General features: G+C 30.1%; 1 long non-coding RNA gene across 1 annotated transcript; it reads left to right on the forward strand.

Annotated features, from left to right (window-relative positions):
• Nucleotides 1-7,053: 7,053 nt before the first annotated feature.
• Nucleotides 7,054-8,150, forward strand: LOC111639780. The gene is made up of 2 exons (XR_002759139.1): nt 7,054-7,141; nt 8,075-8,150. It is a non-coding gene; the product is annotated as an uncharacterized LOC111639780 (long non-coding RNA).
• Nucleotides 8,151-12,736: the final 4,586 nt, after the last annotated feature.

Below are 12,736 nucleotides of genomic sequence, written 5' to 3' on the forward strand. Positions count from 1 at the left end.
ATTGCCAGGAGTAAAGATGAATAGCAATAGGAATAGCAAAGCTTTTGAATTGAATTCCAGATTGAAATTCCAAAATCACATGGGAGCCTGATATAAGTTTTAATTCATTTCCATGTGAAAATAATGATTACTCGGAATTCAGAATTCAGAGAAACTCATAAGTGTAAACAACAGAGAGCGGATTCAACTGTTAAGAATTAGCAAAAAAGGTTCCCAATTGTCCAGCTTTACATGAACAAATTATGCTGCTGATTTTACAATATTTTTTATAAAGTTTAAAATGCCAGTAATTTTTGTCGGACAATGTGTGCATTTACGTTCATTTCATGTTTTACTTGTGATTAAACAATATAAAATTAGAATTATATTAAGAAATCTAATTTTCTTTATTTTGATCTTTAAAGTCACAATCATCCTATATGCGAGTAAATACAGTATATATCTTGTTTTAAATTACAGTTGTCCCTTGATAATCCGACAGGTATGGGACCAAGGTGTGTCAGATTACCAAAAGTGTCCAGATTACCGAAAATAATTACATATTTCACATTGTTTTGCTAGCAGTAACTTACAATATTCTCTACTCCAACTGTTCAAACAGAACTGCTCACATAAAACACACGAAATGTGTGTCATCGAGTAAGAATTGGATGGGGAGATTCACATCGTGACATGCTTCTGTGCAAGCAGACACGTAACAGGGACGGGTACCTTGACGGGAGGTGCGTCGGACTACTAAGCATGTCGGATTAAAAAACGTCGGACTATAGAGGGACAACTGTATTTTAATTAATACATTTAGTGGTATTTTAGCTTATATCCTTGTATCTTCTTAAACAACTTTTAATCCATAAAATATGAAGTATATAAAATACAGAAAATTTTCATTGTCTAAAAAAGAATTATTTTTATTAAAGTACTCTTCAGAGACACTACCTATAATATTTTACAAATTACTATTACTACTATGATATGGAGTTGTAAATTAAAAATAGTTAACTGTTTTTACACAAAGTTTTCAACTAATAATTAAAAAAATATTATTAGGTCAGCTTCAAATTATTTTTAAATACCTTAGAATTACAACTAAATTTTAAATTCAAAATATTAAAAATTCTTTTTTCATTACACTATAAATTGAAAAAATTAAATGCATTTATTAATGAGTGAAACTTTAAGATTCTATTGTTAATATTATCACAATTGGCTATATTAAAGTTCCTTTAAAATTTTGGATGTCTACTTAATAGAACTGTGTATTATCTATGTTTATCTAAATTAATTATGTAATTTAATTTGAGATGAACAGAATAAGATATTCACACACAAATCAGATTCGTCAAAAGATAACACAGACTAAATTTAATAATTCGAAAATGAATAATACTACAAACTAGCAGGTATAAAGCTCTTCAAATACAATACATATCAGTAATCCAGACTAATTAATACTAACAATGTCTGGATTAGTAAAAACTTTGGATTAGAGTTTAAATTTGGAAGTACAGTAATAGAAAAGATTTTCAAATAAAATTTTATTTAAAATTAATACAGAAATATCTAAAGAATATTCTCATTTAAAAAAGGAATCATAACTTTTATTTATTTTGTTTGGCAAGCAATGTTTCTATAGTTCTCAATCCAAATAATGAAAACTTTCATATGATATGTTACTTCAGTTTCAGTTGCTCAGTCACACCAAATATTCATAATTTATTCATGTTACTGAAAAATTTTAATAAAAATGTATTCAGATTAAGTCAACAATTTCTAACAAAATCCTAACCATTTTATTATTAATCCAAAAAAAAATTAAAATAATTAACAAGACTTCAAGTAAATAAATGACCCCTAAAATTTTAGTTATATATATGAAAGTCAATATAAATTCTTATTAATTAAACAATAGATTTATTTATTTATTTTTGCTATATAAGAAAATAAAATCAAATTTTATATTTGAACTGAACTCTTCAAATTTTTGATAAATACAATTACCATATTCTATTTTTTGTTATTTACCATAATTTTTGAGCAGATAATGTACAGCAGCAACTAACCCACACCAGTATATACTTTGCAAAAAATTTCTAGAATAAAATCTTTGCATAACTTGGATTACCATAAGAAAATTACCATATCTTTGAAGTGTCTATTGAAAATATAAAACTTATCACTGTGAGTTAGCTGAAAAAAAATGTTCTGTTTATACTGTATTTAACTGCATTTTCCTGATTATATGATGTGTTTAGTATGGCAGCTTTTTGTAACTTGATATACGTGTTGTTGTGAAACCCTAACATTTCTAGATTTTTGTAAAGTGTATATAGTATGACATTTGTGCAAGAAAGGACTACAGACACAATATGTATCCTATCCATTCTCCATAGATATTTTATTTCATGGATAGGTTCTGAGCATTTACTAATTTTTTCAGTGTATTTTGTATGTTGGGCTGTACATAAATTATATAACACAGATATTGGTGGGTGGGTATGCAGATAATCATTATAATGCATTACAAGGGAGTGGGTGTGTTTACAAAAAGTTACATAATGCTAGGATCTTTGTATTGAAACGGGAAAAACATGTAAAATTGTGTGGGTTTTTACTATACTTCAGTGAAATCACTAAAGGACCGTGTTGCCTCCCGTTTGTCCTCTACATTTAGCAGCTAGATAGCAGAAGGAACTTATGTACAGTAGACCCCCCTAAAACATGGTAGATACGTTCCATTTTATATGAATTCCATGTTTTACGAGTCACTTAAATACATGAGCCAATCACAGCCTGGCACATGTGCAGTTTAGGGACTACGGCTGTTTGAAAGATTTTCTTCCATAAAATTAATTGATTCTAGACTAATTTGACTCAACATTTTCAAAGCACATATAATTTTTGGGAATAATCCATATAAACTATGCTATAAACAAAAAATTGTAGGAATACTTACCGAGTGTGCACCATTTGACGATGCCATTGCTTAAGCTTGTTTTCATCGCGGAGCGGCGCATCGAATGATGAGCACGTATTTCCTGATAAGTTATTTTTCTGTGAAAAATTTGCTAAACTTTGAAGACATCATTAATAGAAATAATTTTTATGGCCGTTGAATAAGAAATGGTTTTTAGTAGGTCCGCTGCTCGTTTAAACTCAACGGTTTGTGCAATATCTGCTATTGGTCTAGATTCGACCAATCCTGTCGTGACACAAGTTAGCGATGACGTTTTACCATATTATATGAGTCTCTTTTAGCGTGTTTATATGAATATGATTGCAATTTTTTCGCCATGTTATACGAATCCATATTACATGAACCTGTGTTATAGGGGGGTCTACTGTATTTGATCAAACTTTCAGAAGAAATGGAAGATTGTAAATGGACTAACAAGAAACATATAGTTATAGCTGGTATGGAAGTTCCAGATGATTGTAAAGAAGGCAATAGTGTAACTCCAGTGATACCACTCACAGATGCTCTTATCAACCCTTGGGTAACAGAATAATTCATTTTTGTATTCAAAATTTTGCATAGCAAGCTGTACTATTTATGTCACTGCTTTACACATTTTACAAGTAATTAATAAAATAAGTAACTCTCAGTACCCTATGCTGTGTATTCCTGGAATATTGATCAAGAATATGCATTACATAATTTTGGGAATGGGTATATGAAGTTTTATAGAGTATTACATGGGGTGGGATAGTAGTTGAAAAGTATAAAAATAGCATTATGTAATTTATGAACAACCTTTTGTGGGTGTTTGATACAGCTATGTCTATGATGTATGTCAGCAGTTCCCAAACAGGGTATGCATACCACAGGAGTTCATGCTTAGTGGTTTAGGGACACAAAAAAATTAACATTGGCAAATGCACTATAAGAATATTTGGATTCTGCATTGAGGCCTTTGGCACCATCATGGCACTTGATACTTGGTTTTATAAAAATATAATTATATTTTTATTATATTTATCAGTATCTTTCCTGTAACATTTCTAGTTAAAAAACTTTTTTAGATGTAATTATACAGCACTGTATAATTGACCAAAGCACCACTGTTTGACAAACATGTGAAATAAAACTTATGAGAAATGGGTAATAAAACTTTGGAAAATGGGTTACCAAGGGGTATGCAAGTCAAAAAATATTGAGAACCACTGATGTATGTGATTTTATGAAAATGATGTCAGATCTGTTGTGAATTGTTTTGTCTATGGTCATAGTATATTTTGTATGTTGTTTTCTATGAATGTCTGAGGTGTGTATTTGTAGTATGGTTCCTGGGTGTATAGTGATTTGTGTTTTTGTGCAAGCTGTTACATTTTCTATATGATTATGTCAATATAGGTAAGCAGTCTAATGTTATATGTTGCGTAGTCTTGTTTATAATAAGGCATTTCTTACAAGTGTCATGTATACATGTTGTGTCTTAAAATGTGCATTCTATAATTTTTTTTTATATTTTTATAACCTGATCTTGTATGGCAATCACAAACCTTCTATCTCTCCAAATAGGCATTGAGCCAGCCAGCAATTTGATGCAATTCTGTCAACATGATCTGTCAACACATATTGTCAAAGAATTATTTGTGATCCTGGCTGAAATCATTATACTAAGTTTATAAGAGGAAAGTTAGTCAAGATAAGATTTATTCCAATTAAGTTAATTAGGAATAACAAGAAGTGAAGATAGTATTGATAATGAATTCAAAGTTAATTTAGATTAACATGATGTCTTTTTCTAGTTGTTAATTCCAGCAGAGGATGCAAACAAAATACCTGCTGAGATGGATGTGAGAATTCTGCAATTAAATGCTTTACTGTTGCAATTGCTGACTTCAAACAATTACAAGACTGTCTTCAATAATATCATTTAAAAATCTTTACATTTTTGCATATTTTAAATATTAGGTAGGTTCAAAAAGTTCCAAAATGTTTGTTTTTTAAATATTTTACGTTCATGTGAAACTTATTAAATAGTGTCCTTTGAAGTAGTTGCCTCCTTGGTTAATACACCTCTCTTAGTGACATTTCCACTTCTGGAAGCAGTTCTAGAATACATTTTCCCATAATCACATGAACGTCCATTTGCAAATTTTCTATTTATTCTATCATGTCAAATTTTAGTCCTTTCAATGTAGATATCAGCTTTGGAAATAAAACAGTTTATAGGGTCAGGTCTAGAGAGTATGAAAGATGGGAAAGCACTTTTTGCATAAAACTCTCAAACTGTTATCACTGCATGTCTGGACATATTGTGGTGGACAAATCATGAATTATCAATCTAAAGTTCAGTTTTTCCTCCCAATATTTTCTTGAAGTTGTCTAAGCACTTAAAGTTAGTACCACAGATTTACCTTGTTAACTTTGACCATGTAAATATTGTAAGTTAATGTCAACAGCTGTCCTAAATGTGGATTATCACCAACAGACTTCTGACCATTTTTAACTTCTTACACCAGTCATAGTACTGAGTTCATAGCACTCCATAATAATCACTATATAGCTGTTGCATCATTCAAAGTGTCTCAGTAAAGCTCCTTCAGAAGTTTCATACAAAATTTAATGTTGATATGCTGGTGTTTATAGTCAGCCATATCAAAAATTGCAAAGTCAATAAGATCTTATTTGAAGAAGTGAAGAGTAAAGACTATCTCCAATAAAACTATGTAATGACCATGTGGTCAACAGACAAGGTCGCTGCTATGCAGAGATGAGGTCATATTTTGCTACAATCATCCATTTGTGTACAGTTCCAAAGTTTAAGGAACTTTTTAAACTGACATTGTATACTGCAAAATTTTATTTATTCTTTAATTGAATAAATAAAATTTTGCAGTATACTTCCTATACTTCTCTTAATGTAAAAATTTTCTCAATCCAATTTGACAATCTTTTTTCACTAATTTTATATATATATAGAATAAAATATTACATACAATTGAATTGTTTTGAATGAATTGAAATAGTTATGAAATCAAAATGATAATACATACACAAAACAAATGGCATGGCATCATGCCACTAACCTACTTAAAGAAGATTAACTCCATTACAGAAATGGTGTTAACTCAGTTATTAGAAAAGTGTTTGGGATTAGTTAACTCACTTCTGTTCAAATTAAAAAGTTTATTTGGTTCAAAGGCTTGAGTGGAATTAACTTTTGATGCCTAAACATAGTATTAGGGTGCCTTTCACAGAGATCCTTTCAATCCCAAGACTGTTTGATGGTGCCTGTGCATTTCTTGTACTGTGTTAGATCTAGGTCAGTGTTATGTAGATTTAATGGTTATTATTTTTGTCTGCTAGAGTTACAGCTTTGTGTAATTGTAATTTTTTTGTAGGAAAAGTCTTGTAGTGTCTGTATTTATTTGTAGTACAGGTTTAAAATGTCAGGTCTCTTTCACCCTCTTTACAAGGAAGAGTCAGCCATTCTACACCAGACTTAAAGTGACATTTATGTTTTGTTAATGTTCACATTTTCCTTTGGAGCTGTTCTAGTTCCAAGTCTTTTCTGATCAACCCTTTGTTCTATAACCCTGAGCTGTTAATATTTTTGTGTGAATTTGTTATGTACTGTTGTTTCCAGTTTTGTGATGGTGTAGTAAATACAGGTGATAAATTCATTTATGTCTTGACCCACTTCATCTGTTGATATTATTTTCCATCCTTTGTGGTTAGTGGCTAGATTGCCACTAAAGCACTTCGACTGGATTAGTGTGTGTGAGTGAGATGGTAAATACATTAGTGTTTGTAATATACGAGGGTCGTCCCAGAAGTACCCAACCTGACATAGATGGCGGTACTTGTTTGAAAAAAAAACGACTGTGTTCAAAAGTATTAACCTTATAAAGCTTAAGTTTAAAGTTTGAAGACGTTACGTTGTATAGTATTTTTTTGGCAGCCATAAATAATGAACAATCTCAGTGAATTTGTAAACATGGAAAAAATTTGTCATCGTTATGTGATACAATATTTTCATTTGAAAGGTTTCAGTCCAACCAATATTAAAGCTGAGCTAGATTCTACTCTGGGGGAGTCTGCTCCNTCCGAAAACAATTTTCGTACACCAGATGGCGGTATGAGTAGCGGCAAGATCGTTTTGTAGTCGTTTGGCATGTTTGGTTGATACGAGGAGTAAGTCGTTTTTATGAAAAATTTATTTATTTTACATTTAGTAAACAAATTTACAATATCTTTTTATAAAGTAAGGTCATTTTATGAATTTAGCAAACTATTTTAAGGTAATTTGTGTATTTATACGCCTATACATTAATCACTTAAAAGTTACTTGTATCCAATCTCTGTTAGTACAAAGCTTAGATTTTACTTTATAATGAAGATTTGAATTATATTTACGTCACAATAAACAATTGCTCGTTCCTTAATATAACTGAATAAGAATCTGACTATTTGAATTAATTAAATTAAACTCAATTAAAGGACCATCAGTAGGGGGTTCATAAAACAAGACATAATGTTACAATGAAATATTTGGGTTAAAGTGTACCTAGGTAACACCAATGGTGGCGCTTCTGACTGTTTGTGCTCTTGACGGACTCCTCCGGGAGGGGAGCCGGCGTCGGGCCGCCGAGTGTTTAACGTCACTCACGGTAGTTCTTGAACAAAATAAAAAAAAAAAAGGAAACTTAGACTCAGGGCTGTGGAGTTGCGTAAAAATCTACCGACTCCGACTTTTCCTTATCATCTGACTCGACTCCGACTCCGGCTAAAACACCAAAACTCCACGACTCTGACTCCGACTCCGACTCAACAGCCCTGCCAGGGCTGTGGAAGTTGCATAAAAATCTACCGACTCCAACTCCGACTCCAACTTTTCCTTGCCATCCAACTCTGACTCCGGCTAAAACATCAAAACTCCATGACTCCGACTCCAACTCCACAGTCCTGCTTCGACTAAAAATATAGTTATTGTAACCTAAGCTAACCGAAGTGCTGCCATTGGGGTTACCTAGGTACACTTTTCTGTAACAACTGTCACATCATCATCATCATCATCATCATACCTTGCTGATATAATATTTTATTAAAATAATTTTTGTTTTACAGTCTAATAAAACAATGGATACCGATTTATATGATGAATTTGGAAATTATATTGGTCCCGAATTAGAAAGTGAATCGGAAGAAGAAGAAGAGGAATACGACAGGCAAGATGCTGACGTTCAGGAATATCACGAGGTTTGTGGCAATTTTACAAGATACGTGCAACAAAAAAATATTCGGTATAACATAGTATGTGGAAGTGACAAAATCAAAACAGTTTCAAATGTTGAATTTGGCTGTCAAAATCTATATTTAATTCTTTAATTAGATAGATAAATAAGGTATTTTATATTCATGAACATATTATCTGCTACATAAGACCAAAAACTATTTTGAAGGTATTTTGGTGTTTTTTTTTTGTATTTATGCTACCAATTTACATGAATTAGATTAGTATATTAATTGCATTTTGTAATTGTTTTGCTTTGCATTTCAAAATCAAATGAATGTTAATTAATGTGTTTGCATGAGATTCATTAGTTTTTGATGAAATGTTTTGATTTTTAATGTTTGTTCAAATTTTACTTTTTCTGCAAATTAGTGTCAAAGTAAATAAAATTAAAATTGTTCTTTTGTTAATGATATATTCATGATCTTATTTCATTATCAATATAATAACCAAAGTGTCTTTGTTTGCTTGATTGTTTGTTTGGTTTCATTTGTTGTTTTTCTTTCTCAATGGATGGCAGTACTTCATAACACGTTGTAATACAGTCAAAGTTCCCTCTAAGCTGCATGGCTGCACACTACTCAAATTGTTGCCGCGCACATGAATTTATGTGCTGCGCAGGTGAGTGTGCACACTGATATGAACTGGTTATTATTAGATAAAAATGAACACTACAAACACCTAAGATACCAGCAAGAAAATTAAACACAGGCAAAAATGTTCACACTTCATGTTTAATTTTCTCGCTGGTATCTTAGGTGTTTGTAGTGTTCATTTTTATCTAATAATAACTAGTTGTTAAGTAGCAGTTGTCAGTTTAATTTTAAACTTATTGAAACAAACATTTCAATATGTTTTTGGTGTAGAATATCTATTCATAATTCTTGCAAACTAGACAAGTACTGTATCTTATAAATAATGCTATTTGGGTTCTAAGAAATAATCCATCATGCTAGTCCATAGCCATATACAGTATATATTTTCTTAAAGTTAACACTGTGAACCATTACTTGATAAGATTAATCTAGAATAATAGATATTATATTTTATAAACAGTACATTTAATTGGTTAGTTGACTAAAATTTCATAAAGATTTGATGAGAAAAATATATATAAAAAGTGAGCATCAACAATCAATATAAATAAAACATTTTATACTTTTACTCAAATGCTGTAAACACTACTATTACAACAGAAAAATTGAAGATAATTCATGATGACATTTTTATTATGAATTGATTATCTTCAATTTTTCTGTTAAAGAAAACAGAGAAGTTTTGTTTCAAATGTCCTCCTGTTTGACAAAAATGTTATTGTTTGTCTTACAGATGTAGAGTCAGAATTAACAATAGATCAAATTATAAAAAGACTCAATTTCATTTCATAAAACTATACATTGTTACAAAAGATACAAGAAAAGTTATTCAAGCATGAAAAGTAACTGTTTCATGAGTTCCCAATTGGCAACAATAATTAAATATCTGTTTTTAGATTGAGAATGGACTTCCTCAATTGGCGGTTTGTCACAATCATACATTCTTCTTTTAGAATCTGGAGAATCATTCGTATTGTATCTTCTTTAGCCGAATGAAAGAGAATTAAATACTGTATTTACTCTCATATAAGACAAGGTTTTTATTCATTTTTCACTGCTTCAATAACCTAGGTTGTCCTATACATGTGAGCAAAGAATTCATTTCATTTTTGCAATAAGTTTTGTAAACTGTGTATTCACATTTTTTACTGGATTCTCGCTTTCTGATGTTTAAAAACAAAAGTATTTTATCTGGGTTGTTTGAATCATTCTTGCGTATTATCAGGAGTAAAGATGAATAGCAATAGGAAAAGCAAAGGTTTTGAATTGAATTCCAAAATTACATGGGAGCCCAATATAAGTTTTAATCCATTCCCACGTGAAAACAGATGATTAGTTGGAAATCAGAATTTGGAGAAACTCATAAGTTTAACTGACAAAGAGTGAATTTGACTGTTAAGAATTGGCAAAAAAGATTCCCAATAATTGTCCAGGTTTACATGAACAAATTATGTTGTCGATTTTACAAGATTTTTACTTGAAGTTTAAAATACCAGTAATTTTTGCAGGACAATGTGTGCATTTACATGCATTTGATATTTTATTTGTGATTAAACAAAATAAAATTAGAATTGTATTAATAAATCTAATTTTCTTTATTTTGATCTTTAAAGTCACACCTTGTCCTATATGCGAGATCGTCTTATATCTGAGTAGATACGGTATTTGCATTTCATTTTTTACATATTATATACAACAGTCATTTTTGATTATATCATAAATGATGAAAATTGGATACTTTACCATGATTTCAAAAGGAAAAAACAGTGAATAGAAAACTAAATAGCCAAGGACAATAACAAAAGAAAAATAAGAATATCTTTTTTGATGCAATTCTAATAGGCTGAATAAATCCTGTATGATTTGTTTTGAGCTTTCAAAGCCTAATCAGAAAATAAATTTTAATGTTGGTAACATTTAACATTGGGTGTAAAATTTATTTTAAAAATATCCAATATTAATGAATAGAAAACAGGTTCTGCACCATTGTAACAATACTGGAAAACCATTCTTCACATTGCAAAAAAAAAAAAAAGCTAAGAACTTTAACTGTGTTTAACTGTGAGATCAACCCTTATTTAGTATACACTCTGGATTACACTACGAAGACCTATTCTCAGTGGAGTTGGAGTTAGTAAAAATGTACTGTCCCCAACTCCAATCTTCACATAAAATTAAACTTAAACTATAGACTTACAAGGAGATGTCCAAATGTTCAAGTTTCCAATTTAAACAAAACTTGGTGAGCACATAGCTCTAAACACAAACAGCTCCTTGTCCAAATAATAGGACCCACTTCTCAAGTGTTTCCGAAAATTGGGCCTCTGATAATTGACTATTTAGCTTCACTGCCTTTTTATCCATTTGGCCATCACCATTACAAAAGAGAAGTGAAACTTACAAAAGAGAAGTGAAACTTCCAAAAGCTAATCTATATGATGTAGGTTCAAATCTACAAAATTTCATTTTTTTTTTGTGTAATAAAACATAATTTTACATTATTTAGAAAGAGGCAATAACAACTTGTAACAAATTGTTATTCGAAATCTATTGGCAACACTATGTGCATAAATGATACCAACTCCTGGAATTATTTAAAAATTTTTTCAAGATGATAATTAACTTTTAATTTGTGTTCAAAATTTTAGAATTTTTCTGGAATATTACAATCTTTGATTTGTCCAAACTGATTAATAAGTGGTTTGATTTTATGTATGCATTAAGAGAATTAATTTTTCTTTGTAATTCTTTGTAACCAACACCTAAATGTGATTTCCATCAAACAATAAACAAAAAATTTATTGTTCAAACTTTTTCAGCCATCATTTAGAGGCCCTCATCTTTGTAATTCAATTTTTGTAGGAACTACCAGTATCAAATCATCCACAAACTAAATTATGGAAGATTTTATGATTAATATGAATCCCATCATTAGAATTTATAAGAAATAAACTGTCCAAGTCCAATAAGTAGAAATTAAATAAATATGAGCATAAGGGATCCCTCTGCAAAATACTTCTAGACAAGTTGAACTGAGGAAAAGACATATTACCCATTTGGATGTTAACTTTGTAACCCAAAAGTAACTTCAAAATCATTGTACAAAATTTGTTGCCAATTCCATTACTATATAATTTATTAACTAATTCTGATATGTAAACTGTATCAAATGCTTTTTATAAGTCCATAAAGGCAGTAAATAATTTCCTATCTTTTCTGTTAATTTTGTAATTGAATCAATAATATTAAAGTAAATATGGCAAACTTCATTCCTTTTTTTCTATTAGTAGTCATACTAAAATTCAGATATTAAGCTCTCTGTCTCCATCCAATTAATAAATCATGTAGACAATAATGATGTAAAACTTTATCTTGATGTTAACTAAAGCTATCAGTCTATAGTTTTTTGGTAAACCAGTTTTACCTTTATTAAAAATCATTCATGTATTCACTTTTTTCCAATATTTAGAGATTAAAGAGTTCTATAAAATAAGTTAAACAGATCATTTCTGACTACTTAATTTGAGTAATTTCTTTAAAAAATTTGTCGATATTAAATCTTGATTTGGTGCCGTACTCTCCTACAATTATGATCTTGTTCAATTCTTCCAAGGAGAATTCTGCATCTAATATCTCATTATTAATCTGGGTTGAGATTAACAAAGATTGACAAATGTATCTTCAGAACAGTTAAAAAAAGAGTACCAAGTTATTTGGATTTTGTAGTTATATTTGGGATTAGTACAAAATATTTTTATAGTAGGCCAGAAAAGTTTGCTATCATTAAATATGTTTAATAAATAATTTTTTGAACTTGAAAAATAACATTTCTTTTTTGCTTTTAACATTTTTAATGTAAGATTGTTTTAATTTCTTGTTAGTGTTTAAGTTGCTATCTCC

Source organism: Centruroides sculpturatus, unplaced genomic scaffold (assembly GCF_000671375.1).
Source record: "Centruroides sculpturatus isolate CEXI.00-Female unplaced genomic scaffold, Cexi_2.0 scaffold1299, whole genome shotgun sequence".
In the NCBI taxonomy this organism is placed as follows: domain Eukaryota; kingdom Metazoa; phylum Arthropoda; class Arachnida; order Scorpiones; family Buthidae; genus Centruroides; species Centruroides sculpturatus.